Raw genomic sequence first — 14889 nt, 5'->3', positions numbered from 1 at the left:
TCTGGTCAGTTTACACCTATTTATTTTGCCCCCACCCTTCCACGTACACATGCATGCTCAATTTGACAGAATGTGCATTTATTCTCAGGAGGAATTGAGCAGATCCCCCTGTCCTGACAATGGTGGTAGATTATCTTCCCTTAAAACAAAAGGAACGGGCATGAAAGGATTACAAGGATTAGTACAAGTTATCCTCCATCTGTCGAATAGGGGACAGCCACTGGGACCCTCACCGATCCCGAGAACCAGGGCTCTGCAGCCCCATCCTAAAGAGGGCACAGGATTGGGGTCTACGCCATTCATTGTCTATGGGGCTATTTCTGTTAGTCCTATAGACAATGAATGGACTGGAGGCCGTGCGTGCGCCCCTCCGCTCTATACCCGATGGGGCTGCTAATCTTGGAATTACTGTGGGTCACATTAATTGGACCCTCGGCAAACGGCAAATTATTCCCCACCTTAAGGAAAGGAGAGAACTTGCTTTTAAGCCTTTAAAATTCAAGAAATTCCCAATAGATGAGAAATCAGAAGGTCCCAGAAGAAGAAGCAAAAATCCACAGGTTCAGAAGGCGACAAGTTTGAAAACGTAGATGGAAATACTGTACATAAATAAGAATAAAAAAGAACAAAACAAAGAAAAGATTGAAAATGAAAATAGCAAACCACAAAATCTACAGAACAGCAACGACAAAACGGCCAAAATTAATCCAATCACCACCATCATTAACAGGAATAAGAAACCATAAAATAAAGGCTGGAATACGAAAAGGAAACATTAATAACAGGAAATAATGTAAAAAGCTGTAAAAGTGCAGCAATGACAAGAGGAAGCCACAAACAAGAAACCTTTTCCATTACTCCAGCGTGGATCCAAGGTGCACGCCTCCGCCTAAAATAAATGACCCCCTGAGCGCCGAAGAGGGAAGGTACTGGCTGTTTTTATCAAACCATGACAGCGGCGAATCACCCTGGGACACAGAATACATAATATTGTGGACTGGACACAACACCCAGGGGTGGCACCACTACCAGGGTCCAACCCTCAGCCCTGGCTACCACAGTGGATGGCGCCAGTGCGCCTCTTACCATTGACTACTCACAGAAGGGGCACAGCCTCAAACCTGAGCCGAGAGCCAGACACAAGCTGCGGGCGACACGCAGGATTCAACCAACCTGAGTGTTTATTTACAGCAGCAAAAAGAAGCCGAATATCTGATCCTATCTTAAATGTTGGGAAAGATCAGTCCACATCGCTGGTACAGCGCAGAGCTGAGGAGCCGCACCCACAGATGGCACAGACAGAGGCATGAATGAACAGGAAGGAAATCACCATCCAGAAGGCAAAGTAACCTGCTGAGAAAAACTGACATCATGAAAGCGAGGGGGCACTTACCAGCAGCCACACCCCACGCGGGCAGGCCTCCCACTGCATTGTGCCATCCACTACCTTCTATTGTCATGCCAAAGCCAGATAATACAATGCAAAAATAAACAAGGCAAGTAACGCATTGCATAAAAGTAACTGGATACACAGTGGCCAAATAATGAAACGCAAAAAAGAACCACACCATACAATGGCCAAATAATGCAGAAAAAGAAACATACCATACAATGGCCAAATAATGCAGAAAAAGAAACACACTATACAATGGCCAAATAATGCAGAAAAAGAACCATACCATACAATGGCCAAATAATGCACAAAAAGAAACACACTATACAATGGCCAAATAATGCAGAAAAAGAACCATACCATACAATGGCCAAATAATGCAGAAAAAGAAACATACCATACAATGGCCAAATAATGCACAAAAAGAAACACACTATACAATGGCCAAATAATGCAGAAAAAGAAACATACCATACAATGGCCAAATAATGCACAAAAAGAAACACACTATACAATGGCCAAATAATGCAGAAAAAGAACCATACCATACAATGGCCAAATAATGCACAAAAAGAAACACACTATACAATGGCCAAATAATGCAGAAAAAGAACCATACCATACAATGGCCAAATAATGCAGAAAAAGAAACATACCATACAATGGCCAAATAATGCACAAAAAGAAACACACTATACAATGGCCAAATAATGCAGAAAAAGAAACATACCATACAATGGCCAAATAATGCACAAAAAGAAACACACCATACAATGGCCAAATAATGCACAAAAAGAAACACACCATACAATGGCCAAATAATGCAGAAAAAGAAACATACCATACAATGGCCAAATAATGCAGAAAAAGAAACATACCATACGATGGCCAAATAATGCACAAAAAGAAACACACTATACAATGGCCAAATAATGCAGAAAAAGAAACACACTATACAATGGCCAAATAATGCAGAAAAAGAACCATACCATACAATGGCCAAATAATGCACAAAAAGAAACACACCATACAATGGCCAAATAATGCACAAAAAGAAACACACCATACAATGGCCAAATAATGCACAAAAAGAACCATACCATACAATGGCCAAATAATGCACAAAAAGAAACACACCATACAATGGCCAAATAATGCACAAAAAGAAACACACTATACAATGGCCAAATAATGCAGAAAAAGAAACACACTATACAATGGCCAAATAATGCAGAAAAAGAAACACACCATACAATGGCCAAATAATGCACAAAAAGAAACACACCATACAATGGCCAAATAATGCACAAAAAGAAACACACCATACAATGGCCAAATAATGCAGAAAAAGAAACATACTATACAATGGCCAAATAATGCACAAAAAGAAACACACCATACAATGGCCAAATAATGCACAAAAATAAACACACCATACAATGGCCAAATAATGCACAAAAAGAAACACACTATACAATGGCCAAATAATGCACAAAAAGAAACACACCATACAATGGCCAAATAATGCAGAAAAAGAAACATACTATACAATGGCCAAATAATGCAGAAAAAGAAACATACCATACAATGGCCAAATAATGCACAAAAAGAAACATACTATACAATGGCCAAATAATGCACAAAAAGAAACACACCATACAATGGCCAAATAATGCACAAAAAGAAACACACCATACAATGGCCAAATAATGCAGAAAAAGAAACATACCATACAATGGCCAAATAATGCACAAAAAGAAACACACCATACAATGGCCAAATAATGCACAAAAAGAAACACACCATACAATGGCCAAATAATGCAGAAAAAGAAACACACCATACAATGGCCAAATAATGCAGAAAAAGAAACACACCATACAATGGCCAAATAATGCACAAAAAGAAACACACCATACAATGGCCAAATAATGCACAAAAAGAAACACACCATACAATGGCCAAATAATGCACAAAAAGAAACACACTATACAATGGCCAAATAATGCACAAAAAGAAACACCATACAATGGCCAAATAATGCACAAAAAGAAACACACTATACAATGGCCAAATAATGCACAAAAAGAAACACACCATACAATGGCCAAATAATGCACAAAAAGAAACACACTATACAATGGCCAAATAATGCAGAAAAAGAAACATACTATACAATGGCCAAATAATGCACAAAAAGAAACACACTATACAATGGCCAAATAATGCACAAAAAGAAACACACTATACAATGGCCAAATAATGCACAAAAAGAAACACACTATACAATGGCCAAATAATGCAGAAAAAGAAACACACTATACAATGGCCAAATAATGCACAAACAGAAACACACCATACAATGGCCAAATAATGCAGAAAAAGAAACACACTATACAATGGCCAAATAATGCACAAAAAGAAACACACTATACAATGGCCAAATAATGCAGAAAAAGAAACACACCATACAATGGCCAAATAATGCACAAAAAGAAACACACCATACAATGGCCAAATAATGCACAAAAAGAAACACACCATACAATGGCCAAATAATGCACAAAAAGAAACACACCATACAATGGCCAAATAATGCACAAAAAGAAACACACTATACAATGGCCAAATAATGCACAAAAAGAAACACCATACAATGGCCAAATAATGCACAAAAAGAAACACACTATACAATGGCCAAATAATGCACAAAAAGAAACACACCATACAATGGCCAAATAATGCACAAAAAGAAACACACTATACAATGGCCAAATAATGCAGAAAAAGAAACATACTATACAATGGCCAAATAATGCACAAAAAGAAACACACTATACAATGGCCAAATAATGCAGAAAAAGAAACACACTATACAATGGCCAAATAATGCACAAAAAGAAACACACTATACAATGGCCAAATAATGCACAAAAAGAAACACACTATACAATGGCCAAATAATGCAGAAAAAGAAACACACTATACAATGGCCAAATAATGCAGAAAAAGAAACACACTATACAATGGCCAAATAATGCACAAACAGAAACACACCATACAATGGCCAAATAATGCAGAAAAAGAAACACACTATACAATGGCCAAATAATGCACAAAAAGAAACACACTATACAATGGCCAAATAATGCAGAAAAAGAAACATACTATACAATGGCCAAATAATGCACAAAAAGAAACACACTATACAATGGCCAAATAATGCAGAAAAAGAAACACACTATACAATGGCCAAATAATGCACAAAAAGAAACACACTATACAATGGCCAAATAATGCAGAAAAAGAAACACACTATACAATGGCCAAATAATGCAGAAAAAGAAACACACTATACAATGGCCAAATAATGCACAAACAGAAACACACCATACAATGGCTAAATAATGCACAAAAAGAAACACACCATACAATGGCCAAATAATGCACAAAAAGAAACACACCATACAATGGCCAAATAATGCAGAAAAAGAAACACACCATACAATGGCCAAATAATGCACAAAAAGAAACACACCATACAATGGCCAAATAATGCACAAAAAGAAACACACCATACAATGGCCAAATAATGCAGAAAAAGAAACACACCATACAATGGCCAAATTATGCACAAACAGAAACACACTATACAATGGCCAAATAATGCAGAAAAAGAAACACACCATACAATGGCTAAATAATACACAGAAGAAACACACCATACAATGGCCAAATAATACACAGAAGAAACATACCATACAATGGCCAAATAATGCACAGAAGAAACACACCATACAATGGCCAAATAATACACAGAAGAAACACACCATACAATGGCCAAATAATACACAGAAGAAACACACCATACAATGGGCAAACACTTGCCGAGGAGGCACAGCTGCACCCTCCTTATCAGGCAGAGTATTTGCCCCAGTCCCTTTGAATTCCCTCTGTGTATTTGTCGTATTTTGCTCTAATATAGACCCCCCCCCCTTCTCCATCCACTATTCTACCTGGGAACGGATGTGTGAACTGACAACCTGACCAGCACTGGAGATCTCACAAGGGCTGTTGTCACCCAGCTTTCCCCGGCTCCTGACAGGTGCCCTTGTCCAGTGATGGAGCAGTGTGGCGGTTGCATATATTGTGCATGTATGATGCATATTTTGTTCTCAGCAGTTGATTTACCGGCCTTGGGGCGACGTGCGATGAAGAGAGAGAAGTGAAGCGCTCACAGCAGCACAGAGGGAGGCAGCAGCAGGCAGCACAAGTCTGAGCAGGCAAACCGCAAACAAAACAAACATCCAGATCTTTCCGGGGATACGACACAAATACCCGCAGGTGTAGACAGAAGCGTAATATAAATATGTAATAAAATTATAGGAACATCCATGAGACGTGAGCGACGTTCTGGATAAAAGCCCCAGCGATGTGTGCGCTCTATGGCTCCTCATCAATGTTAAGGATGGGACTTATTTTGACACATTTTACACAAATTAGTAACATTAAATGTTAGAACAATTCTGCAGGTAAATGGCTCAGGAGTGACCTATAATCCACAGCGCAACACACGTGGGACATTTTGTGACCCAATATAGAGAATCTGTGGCAAGTTCCGTTACAGTGAATCAGTGCAGATCCAGGGCAGGAGGGTTGTATGCTGCTGAGGTGCTTGGTTTCAATAGAAAGTCAAGGGTGAATACACTGTAACAAATCCTCTGCTCTGACTACGAGTCTAAAAAATGTCCCTGTTCTGGAATAGGAAGCTGGTCTTAAAAAAGGTGAGTAACTGGAACAAAATGCAACAGAAAGTTGCAAAACTCCTGAAACTAATTCATCTTTATTTACATAAGTCATGACCGGCTTAAATTATAAGTCATCGCTCTGATGACAACATAAAGTGTCTTATAAAGTTCAAGGGCAGAAAGGGAAATCGTCCAACAACGCGGACTCAACACTGAGAAGCAAGAGCGCAACAAAGTGCAACCGGCAACATGTCATCAGTGTTTGTATTCTGGGAGTGGAGGATTAACCGCCAAGATCCTGAAGAACAGTCACATCTCACCTCATTACAAGGGACACGTCCGTCAACTGATCACTGGACAATTCATCTACACAGACCAACAACACAAAGCTGACTAGTGCTCCGTTATACAAGAATATGACTAAATACTGCCCCTATGTACAAGAGTATAACTACTATAATACTGCCCCCCATGGACAAGAACATAACTACTATAATACTGCCCCTATGTACAAGAATATAACTACTATAATACTGCCCCCTATGTACAAGAATATAACTACTATAATACTGCCCCCCATGTACAAGAATATAACTACTATAATACTGCCCCTATGTACAAGAATAGAACTATTATAATACTGCCCCTATGTACAAGAATATAACTGCTATAATACTGCCCCCTATGTACAAGAATATAACTGCTATAATACTGCCCCTATATACAAGAATATAACTACTATAATACTGCCCCCTATGTACAAGAATATAACTACTATAATACTGCCACTATATACAAGAATATAACTACTATAATACTGCCTCCTATATACAAGAATATAACTACTATAATACTGCCTCCTATATACAAGAATATAACTACTATAATACTGCCCCTATATACAAGAATATAACTACTATAATACTGCCTCCTATATACAAGAATATAACTACTATAATACTGCCCCCTATGTACAAGAATATAACTACTATAATACTGCCCCTATATACAAGAATATAACTATTATAACACTGCTCCTATATACAAGAATATAACTACTATAATACTGCCACTATGTACAAGAATATAACTACTATAATACTGCCCCCTATATACAAGAATATAACTACTATAATACTGCTCCTATGTACAAGAATATAACTACTATTATACTGCCCCTATGTACAAGAATATAACTACTATAATGCTGCCCCCTATGTACAAGAATATAACTACTATAATACTGCCCCCTATGTACAAGAATATAACTACTATAATACTGCCCCTATATACAAGAATATAACTATTATAACACTGCTCCTATATACAAGAATATAACTACTATAATACTGCCACTATGTACAAGAATATAACTACTATAATACTGCCCCCTATATACAAGAATATAACTACTATAATACTGCCCCTATGTACAGGAATATAACTACTATAATACTGCCCCTATGTACAAGATTATAACTATTATAACACTGCTCCTATGTACAAGAATATAACTACTATAATACTGCCCCTATGTACAAGAATATAACTACTATAATACTGCCCCTATGTACAAGAATATAACTACTATAATACTGTTCTCTATGTACAAGAATATAACTACTATAATACCACCCCTATGTACAAGAATATAACTACTATAATACTGTCCTCTATGTACAAGAATATAACTACTATAATACTGTCCTCTATGTACAAGAATATAACTACTATAATACTGCCCCTATGTACAAGAATATAACTACTATAATACTGCCCCTATGTACAAGAATATAACTACTATAATACTGTCCTCTATGTACAAGAATATAACTACTATAATACTGCCCCTATGTACAAGAATATAACTACTATAATACTGTCCTCTATGTACAAGAATATAACTACTATAATACTGTCCTCTATGTACAAGAATATAACTACTATAATACTGCCCCTATGTACAAGAATATAACTACTATAATACTGCCCCTATGTACAAGAATATAACTACTATAATACTGCCCCTATGTACAAGAATATAACTACTATAATACTGTCCTCTATGTACAAGAATATAACTACTATAATACTGCCCCTATGTACAAGAATATAACTACTATAATACTGCCCCTATGTACAAGAATATAACTACTATAATACTGCCCCTATGTACAGGAATAATTACTATAATATGATATATATACAGTTAGGTCCAGAAATCTTTGGCCAGTGACACAATTTTGGCGAGTTGGGCTCTGCATGCCACCACATTGGATTTGAAATGAAACCTCTACAACAGAATTCAAGTGCAGATTGTAACGTTTAATTTGAAGGTTTGAACAAAAATATCTGATAGAAATTGTAGGAATTGTCACATTTCTTTACAAACACTCCACATTTTAGGAGGTCAAAAGTAATTGGACAAATAAACCAAACCCAAACAAAATATTTTTATTTTCAATATTTTGTTGCGAATCCTTTGGAGGCAATCACTGCCTTAAGTCTGGAACCCATGGACATCACCAAACGCTGGGTTTCCTCCTTCTTAATGCTTTGCCAGGTCTTTACAGCCGCAGCCTTCAGGTCTTGCTTGTTTGTGGGTCTTTCCGTCTTAAGTCTGGATTTGAGCAAGTGAAATGTATGCTCAATTGGGTTAAGATCTGGTGATTGACTTGGCCATTGCAGAATGTTCCACTTTTTTGCACTCATGAACTCCTGGGTAGCTTTGGCTGTATGCTTGGGGTCATTGTCCATCTGTACTATGAAGCGCCGTCCGATCAACTTTGCGGCATTTGGCTGAATCTGGGCTGAAAGTATATCCCGGTACACTTCAGAATTCATCCGGCTACTCTTGTCTGCTGTTATGTCATCAATAAACACAAGTGACCCAGTGCCATTGAAAGCCATGCATGCCCATGCCATCACGTTGCCTCCACCATGTTTTACAGAGGATGTGGTGTGCCTTGGATCATGTGCCGTTCCCTTTCTTCTCCAGTCTTTTTTCTTCCCATCATTCTGGTACAGGTTGATCTTTGTCTCATCTGTCCATAGAATACTTTTCCAGAACTGAGCTGGCTCCATGAGGTGTTTTTCAGCAAATGTAACTCTGGCCTGTCTATTTTTGGAATTGATGAATGGTTTGCATCTAGATGTGAACCCTTTGTATTTACTTTCATGGAGTCTTCTCTTTACTGGTGACTTAGAGACAGATACACCTACTTCACTGAGAGTGTTCTGGACTTCAGTTGATGTTGTGAACGGGTTCTTCTTCACCAAAGAAAGTATGCGGCGATCATCCACCGCTGTTGTCATCCGTGGACGCCCAGGCCTTTTTGAGTTCCCAAGCTCACCAGTCAATTCCTTTTTTCTCAGAATGTACTCGACTGTTGATTTTGCTACTCCAAGCATGTCTGCTATCTCTCTGATGGATTTTTTTCTTTTTTTTTCAGCCTCAGGATGTTCTGCTTCACCTCAATTGAGAGTTCCTTAGACCGCATGTTGTCTGGTCACAGCAACAGCTTCCAAATGCAAAACCACACACCTGTAATCAACCCCAGACCTTTTAACTACTTCATTGATTACAGGTTAACGAGGGAGACGCCTTCAGAGTTAATTGCAGCCCTTAGAGTCCCTTGTCCAATTACTTTTGGTCCCTTGAAAAAGAGGAAGCTATGCATTACAGAGCTATGATTCCTAAACCCTTTCTCCGATTTGGATGTGAAAACTCTCATATTGCAGCTGGGAGTGTGCACTTTCAGCCCATATTATATATAGAATTGTATTTCTGAACATGTTTTTGTAAACAGCTAAAATAACAAAACTTGTGTCACTGTCCAAATATTTCTGGACCTAACTGTATACTGTTGGATATTAATGAGTTGCCATTTTCAGCCTTTTTTGACATATTAATACTGTTCTCTTGTTTACAGCTTTTTCCAGGGAGACTGACCACTGTTGGTGTTGTGTGATTGGGAGGCAGCCCCTGCTCCTGTGTTCTTCATCTTTAAATAAGTGCTTGCATGCTTAATAGATGAGAGCTTGTGAGCGCTGCACGTTCAATAGATGAGAGCTTGTGAGCGCTGCACGTTCAGTATACAAGAGCTTGTGAGCGCTGCACGTTCAGTAGACGAGAGCTTGAGCGCTGCACTTTCAATAGATGAGAGCTTGTGAGCGCTGCACGTTCAATAGACGAGAGCTTGTGAGTGCTACACTTTCAATAGATGAGAGCTTGTGAGGGCTGCATGTTGAATAGACAAGAGCTTGTGAGCGCTGCACATTCAATAGACGAGAGCTTGTGAGTGCTGCATTTTCAATAGATGAGAGATTGTGAGTGCTGCATGTTCAATAGACAAGAGCTTGTGAGCGCTGCACATTCAATAGACGAGAGCTTGTGAGTGCTGCACTTTCAATAGATGAGAGCTTGTGAGTGCTCCATGTTCAATAGACAAGAGCTTGTGAGCGCTGCACATTCAATAGACGAGAGCTTGTGAGTGCTGCACTTTCAATAGATGAGAGATTGTGAGCGCTGCACGTTCAGTAGACAAGAGCTTGTGAGCGCTGCACGTTCAGTAGACAAGAGCTTGTGAGCGCTGCACGCTCTGCTCTGTACAGTGTTGTCAGGTTCTAAGGGAACAAGGTACCAATAAAAGTGAGAAGATCTCCAGGACACCTAAAACTGATAATACGCGGTGAGTTGCTTGCTTATAGGAGAAATGGCATATCCATTTGTGTGACGCCTCTATAGTAGTAGAATATTCTCCGGTCACAGGTGAGCGCTCCTCGTAGTCGCGGCATTACACGCATCGCTCTGGATACATCGCACATCCAGATAATCTTTGTGGATTTTTCCGGTCTCTGGGAACAATGAACAGATGCGGATGCTTCCTGCTGCCGCTGTGATGACATCTTCTCGGCTTCTGTCGTTGTGAAATTGTTTTCTCTTGTAAATTTAGGGCATTTCCGCTTTACGTCAATGATGATTGTAAAATTCAGGGGAATAAAACTGATTTTAAAGCAAAAAAAAAATCTCAACATAAATTTGCAGATTTTCTTGTCTTGACACAAATCTGTGAGTCCAGATTAGATCCATTATGAGATCTTCCCGGACAGTGAAGACGAGGAATCTCTCCACATGGAAATTCTGACCCTGATAACACAGTCTGAGGATTTTGTAAATAAAACTTTAAAATCAGTTGTGAAACCCCCCAGAATATTAGGTAGCAGTGGTGTAAATACTGCGAGCCCCCGACAGCGGGAGCGATGTATGTGTGGTCCATGAAAGCCGGACATTCAGGAAAGCCGGTCACTCTGCAAGGTCTTCATGAAAGCGGAAATGTAATAATGGCCGAACGCTAGCATTCTAGCAAAGAAAGTTGCAAATTATGATGAACGTCACATTTGTGCATTAATTTGTGTCCTTTTCATGATTTCCACCATTTTCTTTATGAGCCGAGAGTTTATTAGAGGGGCGAAGCAACACATTTTGTATCATTTAGGAAAGATTTTGGTGCAAATCAAGGGTCTGTTTATTGTGGGGTCCCATGTAAGGGAGGTCTCCTTATCATTGGCAGATGGGCGCACACACGGATCAGAATGTGCCCCCCGAAATCCCACGTGTGAGGATTAGAAATGGGCGAGCAGTGAAGTGTGCGGGTGCTCGGTCCTCCGGGCGAGCAGTGAAGTGTGCGGGTGCTCGGTCCTCCGGGCGAGCAGTGAAGTGTGCGGGTGCTCGGTCCTCCGGGCGAGCAGTGAAGTGTGCGGGTGCTCGGTCCTCCGGGCGAGCAGTGAAATGTGCAGGTGCTCTGTACTCTGGGCGAGCAGTGAAGTGTGCGAGTGCTCGGTCCTCCGGGCGAGCAGTGAAATGTGCAGGTGCTCTGTACTCTGGGCGAGCAGTGAAATGTGCGAGTGCTCGGTCCTCCGGGCGAGCAGTGAAATGTGCAGGTGCTCTGTACTCTGGGCGAGCAGTGAAATGTGCGGGTGCTCGGTACTCTGGGCGAGCAGTGAAGTGTGCGGGTGCTCGGTACTCTGGGCGAGCAGTGAAGTGTGCGGGTGCTCGGTCCTCTGGGCGAGCAGTGAAATGTGCGGGTGCTCGGTACTCTGGGCGAGCAGTGAAATGTGCGGGTGCTCGGTCCTCCGGGCGAGCAGTGAAGTGTGCGGGTGCTCGGTCCTCCGGGCGAGCAGTGAAGTGTGCGGGTGCTCGGTCCTCCGGGCGAGCAGTGAAGTGTGCGGGTGCTCGGTACTCTGCGCGAGCAGTGAAGTGTGCGGGTGCTCCGTACTCTGGGCGAGCAGTGAAGTGTGCGGGTGCTCGGTACTCTGGGCGAGCAGTGAAGTGTGCGGGTGCTCCGTACTCTGGGCGAGCAGTGAAGTGTGCGGGTGCTCAGTACTCTGGGCGAGCAGTGAAGTGTGCGGGTGCTTGGTCCTCCGGGCGAGCAGTGAAATGCGCGGGTGCTCGGTACTCTGGGCGAGCAGTGAAGTGTGCGGGTGCTTGGTCCTCCGGGCGAGCAGTGAAATGTGCGGGTGCTCGGTACTCTGGGCGAGCAGTGAAGTGTGCGGGTGCTCGGTCCTCTGGGCGAGCAGTGAAGTGTGCGGGTGCTTGGTCCTCCGGGCGAGCAGTGAAGTGTGCGGGTGCTTGGTCCTCCGGGCGAGCAGTGAAGTGTGCGGGTGCTTGGTCCTCCGGGCAAGCAGTGAAATGTGCGGGTGCTCGGTACTGTGGGCGAGCAGTGAAGTGTGCGGGTGCTCGGTCCTCTGGGCGAGCAGTGAAATGTGCGAGTGCTCGGTACTCCGGGCGAGCAGTGAAGTGTGCGGGTGCTCGGTACTCTGGGCGAGCAGTGAAGTGTGCGGGTGCTCGGTCCTCTGGGCGAGCAGTGAAATGTGCGGGTGCTCGGTCCTCCGAGGCGAGCAGTGAAGTGTGCGGGTGCTTGGTCCTCTGGGCGAGCAGTGAAATGTGCGGGTGCTCGGTCCTCTGGGCGAGCAGTGAAATGTGCGGGTGCTCGGTCCTCCAGCTAAGCAGGTGAGATGCACTGAAAGTGCTGGATGCGAGTAATGAGAATAATGGAAGTCACTGATTGTCCGCGCCTCCGCCCACATACAGCCCACTATACACAGAGCATTTCCAGAGCACGAGGATGAGGTTCATTTATTTATTTATTTTCTGTTGATACATTACATCTGTAAATGTTGTTTTAACCCCAGTGAGAGCCGCTCAGACAATGCAAAGCTCTCTCCCCGGAGTGCCGGCTCCCATCATTCACTGAAGCGAGTCTGAGCGTTGTCGTTGTTTCACAGATGACCCATCTGAGCACCCGAAATACTCGGCCTAGTACAGAAGCCCCCAAGTAACGAGCACTGCCGAGCACCCCAAAGCTCGATTGAGTAATAAGCAGAGCTGAGCACCGCGAGTACCTGAGCATCCTGGAGCTTCATCAGGTAACGAGCAATGCCGAGCACGCTCACTCAACATTAGTGAGGATTTGTGTAATACTAATAATAATGTATTCAATTTTTGCAGATTCTTATAGCATATCTGTTTGTATTAACTTACAGATTGATATACATTGAACACCAGGGGGCGCTACACCCAATGTGCACATTGTCACCTCCACCTAATGAGCCGAGTGCTGGAGGACACACATGCTCAGTCACCTCCACTTAATGAGCTGAATACTGGAGGACACACATGCTCAGTCCCCTCCACCTAATGAGCCGAGTGCTGGAGGACACACACGCTCAGTCACCTCCACCTAATGAGCCGAGTGCTGGAAGACACACGCTCAGTCACCTCCACCTAATGACCCGTGTGCTGGAGGACACACACGCTCAGTCCCCACCACCTAATGACCCGTGTGCTGGAGGACACACACGCTCAGTCACCTCCACTTAATGAGCCGAGTGCTGGAGGACACACACGCTCAGTCACCTCCACTTAATGAGCCGAGTGCTGGAGGACACACACGCTCAGTCACCTCCACCTAATGAGCCGAGTGCAGCTATGTGGCTCTTACACTCCGGTCAGAAGCCGCCGGCCTGTCCCAATATTGTGCTGTGATCCTCAGGCAGTAATACAGCAGTCTGAGTAGCGCTGGCACAAAGGGGTGAGCGGGAGAAGAGGAATATTCATTCCATCAACACACATTCCAATCACTGATGCCAACAACAATATAAGACGTCTTCTGAATATAAACCATAGCCCATCTTTTGGAACCAAAAATAATATAAAACCCTGTCTTATTTTCAGGGAAACACGGTAGTTCTAGCCTGGTCCATAGGGGCAGTATTACAGCAGATATTCTTGTACATAGGGGCAGTATTACAGCAGATATTCTTGTACATAGGGGCAGTATTACAGCAGATATTCTTGTACATAGGGGGCAGTATTATAGTAGTTATATTCTTGTACATAGGGGCAGTATTATAGTAGTTATATTCTTGTACATAGGGGCAGTATTATAGTAGTTATATTTTTGTACATAGGGAGCAGTATTATAGTAGTTATATTCTTGTACATAGGGGGCAGTATTATAGTAGTTATATTCTTGTATATAGGGGGCAGTAATATAGTAGTTATATTCTGGTACATAGGAGCAGTATTATAGTAGTTATATTCTTTTACATAGGGGCAGTATTATAGTAGTTATATTCTTGTACATAGGGGGCAATATTATACTAGTTATATTCTTGTACATAGGGGCAGTATTATAGTAGTTATATTCTTGTATATAGGGGCAGTATTATAGCAGTTATATTCTT

The 14889-nt window shown here is 41.9% G+C and overlaps 1 protein-coding gene across 10 annotated transcripts in view; it reads right to left on the bottom strand.

Annotated features, from left to right (window-relative positions):
* Positions 1 to 14889, bottom strand: part of LOC142256902 (CMP-N-acetylneuraminate-beta-galactosamide-alpha-2,3-sialyltransferase 4-like) — a 165250-nt gene that overhangs the window by 46612 nt on the left and 103749 nt on the right. The window contains exon 1 of one of the 10 annotated variants that reach the window (XM_075328890.1): positions 1174 to 1279. The exons of the other annotated variants lie outside the window; for them this stretch is intronic. The gene's annotated coding sequence lies outside the window, so the exon portion shown is untranslated. Of the gene's footprint in view, positions 1 to 1173; positions 1280 to 14889 lie in introns of those variants that run through there. 10 annotated transcript variants of the gene reach the window in all.

The sequence above is a fragment of the Anomaloglossus baeobatrachus genome, chromosome 11, assembly GCF_048569485.1.
Source record: "Anomaloglossus baeobatrachus isolate aAnoBae1 chromosome 11, aAnoBae1.hap1, whole genome shotgun sequence".
Lineage (NCBI taxonomy): Eukaryota > Metazoa > Chordata > Amphibia > Anura > Aromobatidae > Anomaloglossus > Anomaloglossus baeobatrachus.
The sequence above is the reverse complement of the archived record's forward strand: the minus strand, read 5'-3'. Positions and strand labels throughout refer to the sequence as shown.